Raw genomic sequence first — 9,432 nt, 5'->3', positions numbered from 1 at the left:
GAGTGTGGAAGAGAGGTGAAGAAGAGAGTACAGGCAGGATGGAGGGGGTGGAGAAGAGTGATTTGTGACAGACGAGTACCAGTAAGAGTGAAAGGGAAGGTCTACAAGAGGGTAGTGAAACCAGCTATATTATATGGGTTGGAGACAGTGGCATTGACAAAAAGGCAGGAGTCAGAGCTGGATGTGGCAGAGTTAAAGATGTTAAGATTCGCACTGGGTGTGATGAGGGTGGACAGGATTAGGAATAAGTATATTAGAGGATCAGCCCAGGTTGGAAGGTTTGTAGACAAAGCCAGAGAGGCACGATTTCATTGGTTTGGACATGTGCTGAGGAGGGATGCAGAGTATATTGGGAAAAAGATGCTAAGGATGAAGCTACCAGGTAACAGGAAAAGAGGAAGGCCTAAGATAAGGTTTATGGATGTGGTGAGAGAGGACATGCAGGTGGTTGCTGTGACAGAGCAAGATGCAGAGGACAGGAAGAAATGGAAACAGATGATCCGCTGTGGCGACAACTAATGGGAACAGCCGAAAGAAGATGATGATGACGATGATGATTATTTAACAACTCTCTGGCTCTCTGCTTATATTTCCACTCCTGCCTCTGTCATTGTACTTGCTTGTTGTAATCCTTACATTGAGCTTGCACCCCCCCCTTCTCCTTTCTTTTTCTTCTTTCTTCTCCTCATTCTCAGTTTCTTTCATTTATCACACACTAACTCCACTTCTCAAACGAGATTTTAATTTTCAAAACACACACATACACACCACGTTTTATGCACACACAACCCCCTCACACAAACACATACATGCACACATGCACATGTGTATTTGCAAGCATGTGTGTGTGTGTGTGTGTGTGTGTGTGTGTGTGTGTGATTGTATGCTTGCACTCACAACATTTTTTTCTTCACAAAGGAATGCAGTATTTGTCTCTCTCTCTCTGTTTGGCAATAAGATTATGTGACATTGCAGCCCAACCTCTTCATCTCCGTCCTCAGCTAGATTATCTCAGCAATCTGTAATAAAACAGAAGTAAAGGTTTGCTAAAAATGATTCACGCTGACGTTTTTATTTTATTCAGTATGGATAAGTGATTCCACTGATGCAGCTAAGAAAAACTGTTGGAAATTTTGGTTTTGATTTTTTTCACTGAAACTCTCATTAGCACTACATTTCTGGCAGCTGTGCATACATTTGGTTTCACCCCAGGTATAGTGCAGCAGTAGATGCCATATCCTACTATTTCAAGAGGTAACTATTGGAGTGCAGTACACATACACAAATGCTCACTGTACCCACCAGATTTATTATGTTATTGTGTCAAAGTTGATCTAATATGAAAAAATATCTATTTAGTAAATTAAATGTCTGCCACAAGACTAGAAGCTATGGTCTTCTTTATTCTCTGAGATTGTAGTGTAATACTATTATGATGCAGAGTCACACTTCATGCCTCATTCCTGCAGAGCATCCCTTTGGTTTACTCAGGCTGTTTGTGTATTTGCTACTCTGGCCAACTAATGTGTTTAATATTCAAAGGTGACTTTCTAACCAGTGTTTCAATATAAAACAAGGTAATGCTGTCATTTACCTGTTACCATGCACAAACATGTATGATAGGACTCGCATCTACACAGCTGACAAATGGGACTTGAATGAATTAGGATGTTATAGAAAGGCACACAGTGTGGCAGTCATACTGGTTGAAGTCTGCAAAGAAATGGGGGCTTTTCATATTTCCTAGTTAATTTTCCTCATTTGTAGACTTCTTATCTTGTTGAAAAGGAAAGAGTGTTTGACACACTTTGATTTTAATACTATTATTTTTACAAGTAATCAGATGTGGTACTTTCTAAAGACATAAATCTATGACTTGTCATCAGAATTAACTGCATTTGGTAAGAAATGTTATTTGCTAATGACTTTGTAGCTTGCAAATTCCTGCACTACTTTTTTATAAGAAAGTCTGAAAACTTTTATTGTAATAGTCTAGTCTGTAGCATTTGTGAGTTTTTTTACACTGCTAAGTGTAACCAACCACCTAAGGCCTATTAGATGTCAGTATACTAGGGAATGAAATTAGTTGCTTCAAGTGAGTCAAACAGATCAAATATATACATTAGCAAACTGTGAGAATCGAATCCAGCTCAGCTGGATGTTGCTGATTTGCAGCTCAGTGACCTAATCTCCAAGTCAGACTGCCAGCCAAATATTCAAACTAAGAACTAGTGGGCATAGTGTAATGCTGTTGCACAGTGGGAGATGGCTTATTTAATGCAAATATTGCAGTTTCTATTGAAATGCTGACAGTGTTGGGGGTTGTTGCATGTTTGCAAACAGTTCCATCATTTAATTGTGTCATATGATACACACACATCCTTTCTAAGCCAGAAATAACTAAGAGAAGAGCTTGTGCGCCTATTCTCCTCATTTCAGACATTGCAATTGTGTTTGTATCTAGATATATCATGTATCTTTTATTTTCAAAAGCTGCAATTTTAGCAGTCTTGTTTAATGCATAAGAACTAATTAAGGGCAGTGATTATTAAGCAATTTGGAAATACAGCATTTGTTATCTAAGATCCTTTATCTCAGAACATCATTCAAAAATACATTACCACATTATTCAAAACATTACCACATTCTCTTCATCCCACTGTTATATTTCTAACAGAAACAAAAGCATTTTCAGTCAGTTGTTGTTACCTGCCTTTTAGTTATCCTACATTCTCTGCTGTTATTGGTTCATGATACCTTCAGTATCATAACACCACAGTCTTTAGTGAGGTGTCCCCTCTGACAAAGTTGTCTCTTTCTATATAGTATTAATACCCTTTTCTTACAGAACAGTACTCCAAGTATTTCTCTGATCTCTTAAATACTCTTTCTTGCATACATTTTCAGGTAGCAATAGCAAGCTCTGGAAGATATTTGATGTGTCTTTGCGTTTACTAGAATCTTCTATATTCAGCATATAACCTCGTCTTCCATCTGTCACATGACATCTCCAGAAAACTTTCACTAAAAGAAACAAAGTGCAAATTATCTTCTAGCAGTGGCTTTCAAAATGACATAACAACAGTCTGTTTAAAAGTTTTTGACCTTCCTAGTAACCACTTTACAGTTTATAAAAAGCTCACTTGAAATTTGTAGGCCTGAATATGACTGTAATTAAAAATGAAGAAATCAGAACAAAATGTGTGTGCTCTTCTGTCACACAGGCTATGTGGTTGATGTAATGAAAGGAAAATAACCTGGCTCTAAAACTGACACAGAGAATACAATACACCAGCAGTTATACAGTGCCCCCACACACTTACAAAAGAAAAGAAAGCTGATTATGACGTGACAACATCAGCTACAAAAGAATTCATAAATCCATTCTCCTTACAGGGTAACAGTTTTGCTTTGCTGACCTGAACTGAACAATTAACTGTATCAATGGGAAAATTAGCTACAACACAATCACTGGACATGTTGTGAGAATCATGCAGTTGGAATTTGATTTTTTTTTTAGCTTGTTAACATTTTTTCATGATAACTACTAAGCCCATACTTGGTTTTACAACGCTTAGAGCACCATCAATTGCGTGGCTGTTTGGTGCCACCTCCTGGCAACTAAAGACTAAGCAACTGTAAGTTATCTATTTATTGCTGTTTTATCTCCAAAAATATCAATAAATTAACCTTAACTGCACTGTGGTTAGTCTGTTTTTTCTTTCTTTCTTTCTTGCTTTCATAACAACAAAAATGACATTCAGGAAAAGTAACTGTATGAAATCACTGGATAAACTCTTAAGATGAAGAAAATGGTATGGGAGGTAAAAAGGGCGATATTTTATAAATACACCTGCAAAAACAGAAAAGCATTAAAGCGAAGGCGTTAGGATAGCAAAAGAACACATTAGCAATTCGTGTTGCTGCTGCCTTACAGTGCCAAGGTTCATCCCAGATTTCCAAAGTTTGACATGATTTCATTTTACAGCAAAGACTTCTCATCTTCACAATGCACTGGATGAGAAGGACCCATTTCTTCGTTAATTTGCAGTAGCACTATTGTGATGTTTCTTTGACAGATATTAAGGACACGAATGAGAGTCTATTTCAGGTGTGCCCTTTGATTTTAGTTAGTGTGTTTGTCTCCTAAACAGCCTTTAAGTTGTATTTGAATGTTAGATTTGAGCTCATGACTAACTTTGCTTGTTTTAATTCAACATCTTTACCCACAATCTGTGGCTGAAACTCTAGGTTATCTGTGGCTGACATACCACACATAACTGACAGCAAAGTAGTTTCCTCATTAGTGTAATAGTCTTTTTTAACTTCTGTTGAATGTGGAATCAGTGGCTGAAGTATTTTGTTCTATTAAAGCTGTAAATGTGTTATATGTAGTTACTCTTCCCGTATTGTCTGAGTTCTTCAGCTAAAGCGTACCTATACACCAAACAAAAATAATGAAGGATTCCACAGAAAGCCAAGATGATATTCAGAGATTGCACATTGTAGTGGCAGAAAAATCTTGTATGACACTTACCACGATGTATTAAAGCTCTGAACACTTGGACTCCTTCTGCCTCTATTTACCTACTTTATGACTGAACAGTGCTTCTAGGTCACTACTGAAAACAGATACTTGTTGTTAGTGGGCTTACCTGGTTAAAAAAAAAAAAAAACATTAAAAAATTCATGTCTTCCCTGTATGGCATTTCATTGGTGTTAGAATAATGGGAAGGCAAAACATATTATGGTGAGGTAAAATTTGATATTTTGGTATAGCTGCCCTTTAAATTGGAGGCATTAATGAGCTATAAAGGTTTCTGAGGAAAAACAGAAACTAAAATTACTCGACAAATTGCACTTCTCTGTAGTCACAAAAGGAAAGTTAATCCACCACTCATGGTTAGCTTGAATACATTGGATAAAAAAGGGGAAATTACACTTGTCGATTTACATAATGCAGTGTTATTAAAAAGTGAAAGATACTAAACATGGCAAATGGGCTAGAAGGGGTATATCTGGAACTGTTAACTCTAATCAACACACATGTTCTGAGGAACTGTCCACAGATATTACATGCATGCTTACAAGGAGGTCTGCAGTTCTTGAAGCAGGAGAAGAGAAAGGGAACATGACAAGACCTAAGGGTTGAAACTTTATGAGGGTGACATTATTCTGCTGGCCACAACAGTGGGGTACTACCATGTGGCACATTCTGGACTGGATTTGAGATAGATGTGCTGGAGAGAATGATGGGCTATCTGAAGACTAAGGAAGAAATATCATATAAAAAGGCAGAAAGCTTGACTAAAGATGGAAGTGAAGGCATCCATCCAAGAAGAAGAGATTATGCCAAAATATGAGTCAGGAGAAAGTGGAAATGGTTATGATAAAGCCATAAAGGCAACTGTGATCATTTGGAAGGACATGGCAGATAAAAGAATGATAGTTATGGTTGGGGTTAGACCTAAAATGATTATTTAGATAATCATGGGAGCACAAAAAGACTCTGTTAAGGCATTAGAATATTGGCATCAAGTGGGAAAAGACATTAAGGTGTCAGACCCCGGGCATAGCTTTCAAGTGCATTCTTCACATCTGTTTTAACAAACAGTGGAGGAGCAGAGCAGCAGCAAGGAAGGAGGAGTAGGCTGGAATGGACAGAGAGACAGACGGACACATACAGAATTTACAAGGACAAAAGTGGAAATGTAGTCCAGGATCCTGAGGAGTGACAAGATATAATAACTAAATAAACTGTCATCCCATGCACTTAAGGAACCAACTGAAGTGCTTTGGCTTTCTGTCCTCTACTTGAACTGCAGGGTGGTACCAGAACAGTGGACCACAGGTATACCTTTGTTGTTGTTCATGGGGTGCACCAGTTATGGACCAGTTAATGACAGAACAAGATAGATCACTTCATTCTTGCCAAAGTAATGGAAAGGACTGTGTGTGGAAGTGTCACATTACCACTGAGTGGCCACCACACAGGAAGGGACGTGTCTTTGATGTTATGTGTCATGGAAGGATATCAGAGAAACTACAGGAGATAGCGTGGAAGAGCATGTCTTTGATGTTACTTGTCACAGAAGGATATTAGAGCAGAGAGGTAAATTCAACCCATCCAAGGTGGTAACTACTGGATGATAACTTATTGTGTGTTAATCTGACTGGCCTGAGGGTTTAACTTTATAAAAGTCTTTCATCCTGCAGATAAAAAAGCTTCCCCATGCTTGCATATCAGCAAACATCTCCAGTTTAAAATCCTTTATATAAAATGCTCTCTATAGTCTCCTACTCTTCACAGCTGCTCAAAGAGCTGCCAATTTGTGCAGAGGGTGGTACCACTGCAGGTCATCTAATAGGAAACTACTAAACACTCTGAAGTTGACCTTTAAGTGACTCTTCATTACTCCTTCCCATCTAGAAATTGTGTTTCCTTGCCTTACAAGACATAAGAGCAAGGAATCCTCTCACTCAAGCTAAAAGAAAGAAAACTGTAACCAGCAATCATCCAAAAATAGACTGCAGCCCCAGGTTTAACTCCAGGAACCTTGTTGTTGCCACTTGTGTAGTAGCCACTGAGGACCTGATCACTTTGCCCCCCCCCCCCCCCCGACTTGTGTGAGCAAGGAATCCTCTCACTCCAGCTAAAAGCAAAGAAAACTCTAACCAGCAATCATCCAAAAATAGACTGCAGCCCCAGGTTTAACTCCAGGAACCTTGTTGTTTCCGCTTTTGTAGTAGCCACTGAGGACCTGATCGCTTTGGGTCCCCCCCCTCCACTTGTGTGAGCAAGGAATCCTCTCAATCCAGCTAAAAGCAAAGAAAACTCTAACCAGCAATCATCCAAAAATAGACTGCAGCCCCAGGTTTAACTCCAGGAACCTTGTTGTTGCCGCTTGTGTAGTAGCCACTGAGGACCTGATCGCTTTGCCCCCCCCCCCCACTTGTGTGAGCAAGAAATCCTCTCACTCCAGCTAAAAGCAAAGAAAACTCTAACCAGCAATCATCCCAAAATAGACTGCAGCCCCAGGTTTAACTCCAGGAACTTTTTTGTTGCCGCTTGTGTAGTGTAGGTGCCAGCTTTTGTGACTACTGTTATACCTTGTTAAAATCTGTTGCAGTCAGCTAGAGTGCATACCCCAGGGGCAACAGCTGCAAACCTTCTTCCTCTTAGCCCACCTCCACCCCATTCATCCGTTTCACTGTTGATAATTTGTTGTATGTTAAGGTATTTAGCCCCTCTCAATAGTCATAGCCTCCAGTCCCTCCTCCTCAATACTTGTTCTTCACTAAACACCAAACAGAGGTGCAAAGTCTCCAGCTGCTTTTATCTTTAGCTACATTGTGTGCAGCAAACAATGAGCAAAGGGAAATTCAAATATAAAAGAGAATAAAATCTGCCATTGCAGACTAGTAAGCAGCATACAACCTCTACCTGTGGTGTACTCCTACACATTGTTTTTTTTGGAGAAACCTTCCAGTCTTAGAACAAGGGTGCCTGTATATTTACCTTATTTCCTTGGCGGTCCTTTGCTAAATAGCTAGATTTAGCAGAGTGCCTTGGATTCTCCCCTGCTACTTTAAATTCCAATTGATGGTTTCCCTCCCTTCCCTCACCCCCCCCCCCCAAGTGATCACTCAGGTACAACACACCAATGGTTTTAAAAACCCTGGATGCCATATTTGCTCTAATTGCAACTGAAAGCCCCCCAGGTGTAGCATCTCTAGTAAGTGTCCCTGGACTAGCTGATAGTTTTTTTAGCTAAGTTCTATCTGGAAGGTTTAGCCCCACTCCGCTCACTTTGCTCTTCACCCACCCCCATATCATTACCTTTATACCTATCCATACAACCACACCCCCTCACTTCCTCCCAAATCCCCCACCCCTCTACTTCCTGTTCTCATACTACCTCTCTTCTTTGCTCCTCCCCACACTTACCTACTATCCACTATCAAAGACTGCTATACCTTACTCCCACCCCTTCCTCTCATCCTCTGTTCTACATCCCATAAAGTGATATGTCTCTTACAACTCAAACTATACTCTTACCTTCTCTACTCCTTATACTCTATCACCTCACCTCCTATCACAATTACCTACTCCCTATTTCCATCCCTCAAACATCACTCTTAACTCAAGTACTACACCACAGCCCTGTCTACTATTTTGTCCCTCCATCCTTCCCCCCACCACTCCCATTCCTAAAATAAAAATATCTCCCCCCTCCCCTTTAAAACAAAAAAAACAAAGTCTACTTACTCAAATTAAAACCCCATTACAAACCTCTACTTCCATCTGGTGACATTCATCCTAACCCAGGCCCTACAGGCACTACCCTGAACAATAACCCCCATGTATCTAAACCTGCCAACCCCTCCAACCCACAAAAACAAGTACAATTCTGCTCTATCAATGTCAGGAGCCTTGTAAATAACGTGCAAGAACTCCATGCTTGGATAGCTAACTATACTCCTGACATAGTTACCCTAACTGAAACATGGTTAAAACCACACCATCTGGACAGTGAAATCATCCCTCATGGCTATAATATCCTTAGATTAGATCGACCTAAAAGAAAAGGAGGAGGAGTCTCTATACTCTACTCCAATTGTCTCTCCCAAATCAGTCCCAAACTAGACTTACCCTCCTTCTCACCAGCTGAACTCCTGCTGAGCAACTTCAAACTTAACAGTTTCAACACCATAACTGTTGCAGCAATCTATAGTCCCCCTGGTGATAGTTTTAACATACTTGAGAACATTATATCTCACCTCTCACATACCATCCACAATGAAATAATTATACTGGGAGATGTAAATATTGATTGGCTTACAATACAAGCTCCAAACGCTACTTCCTGTATAAACCTACTTGGGTTTGAGCAGCTAATCACAACCCCAACCTACATTAATAAATCTCACCTACCTAGCCCACTTCTTGACTGGATATTGGTCTCCCACCCTCAAAACTATCGTAACTCCCAAACCCTTCCAAATGCCCTCAGTCCAGACCACTACCCTATAACAGTTACCAGACATACTTCCCACTTTACCAAACCTAACAAATTTATTACCCCCGCTCACTTTCTCATTTCTGTCCTAACTCCTTTATTCACCAACTCTCCAAAATTAACTGGTCATCCCTCACCACTCTTCCTTTAGATGAAGGTGTCCACTCCTTCAACACTACATACCTAAACATTCTTAACTCCCTTGCTCCTCTTCGCACAATTAGAATCAAATCTAATACTGCTCCCTGGCTCACTAAATCTGCCAGAACCCTCATGAAAGACCGGGATAGGATTTGGAAAATGTGGACTAAAACTAGGACCCCTTATCTTCTTCAGAAATATAAAGAACTCAGAAATAAAATAAAAAAAAATCATCCATTATGACAAAATAAACTTCTATGCCAATCCTCCC

At 39.8% G+C, this 9,432-nt stretch overlaps 1 long non-coding RNA gene across 1 annotated transcript in view; it reads right to left on the bottom strand.

The window, feature by feature from the left end:
- Positions 1 to 2,005: 2,005 nt before the first annotated feature.
- The window catches only part of LOC122793590, a 181,244-nt gene continuing 173,817 nt past the window's right edge, over positions 2,006 to 9,432 (bottom strand). The window contains exon 3 of the long non-coding RNA XR_006363492.1: positions 2,006 to 3,024. This is a non-coding gene — a long non-coding RNA (uncharacterized LOC122793590). The remainder of the gene's footprint in view (positions 3,025 to 9,432) is intronic.

This window comes from Protopterus annectens, chromosome 1.part0, assembly GCF_019279795.1.
Source record: "Protopterus annectens isolate FY-2018-M chromosome 1.part0, PAN1.0, whole genome shotgun sequence".
NCBI classification, from domain to species: domain Eukaryota; kingdom Metazoa; phylum Chordata; order Ceratodontiformes; family Protopteridae; genus Protopterus; species Protopterus annectens.
The sequence above is the reverse complement of the archived record's forward strand: the minus strand, read 5'-3'. Positions and strand labels throughout refer to the sequence as shown.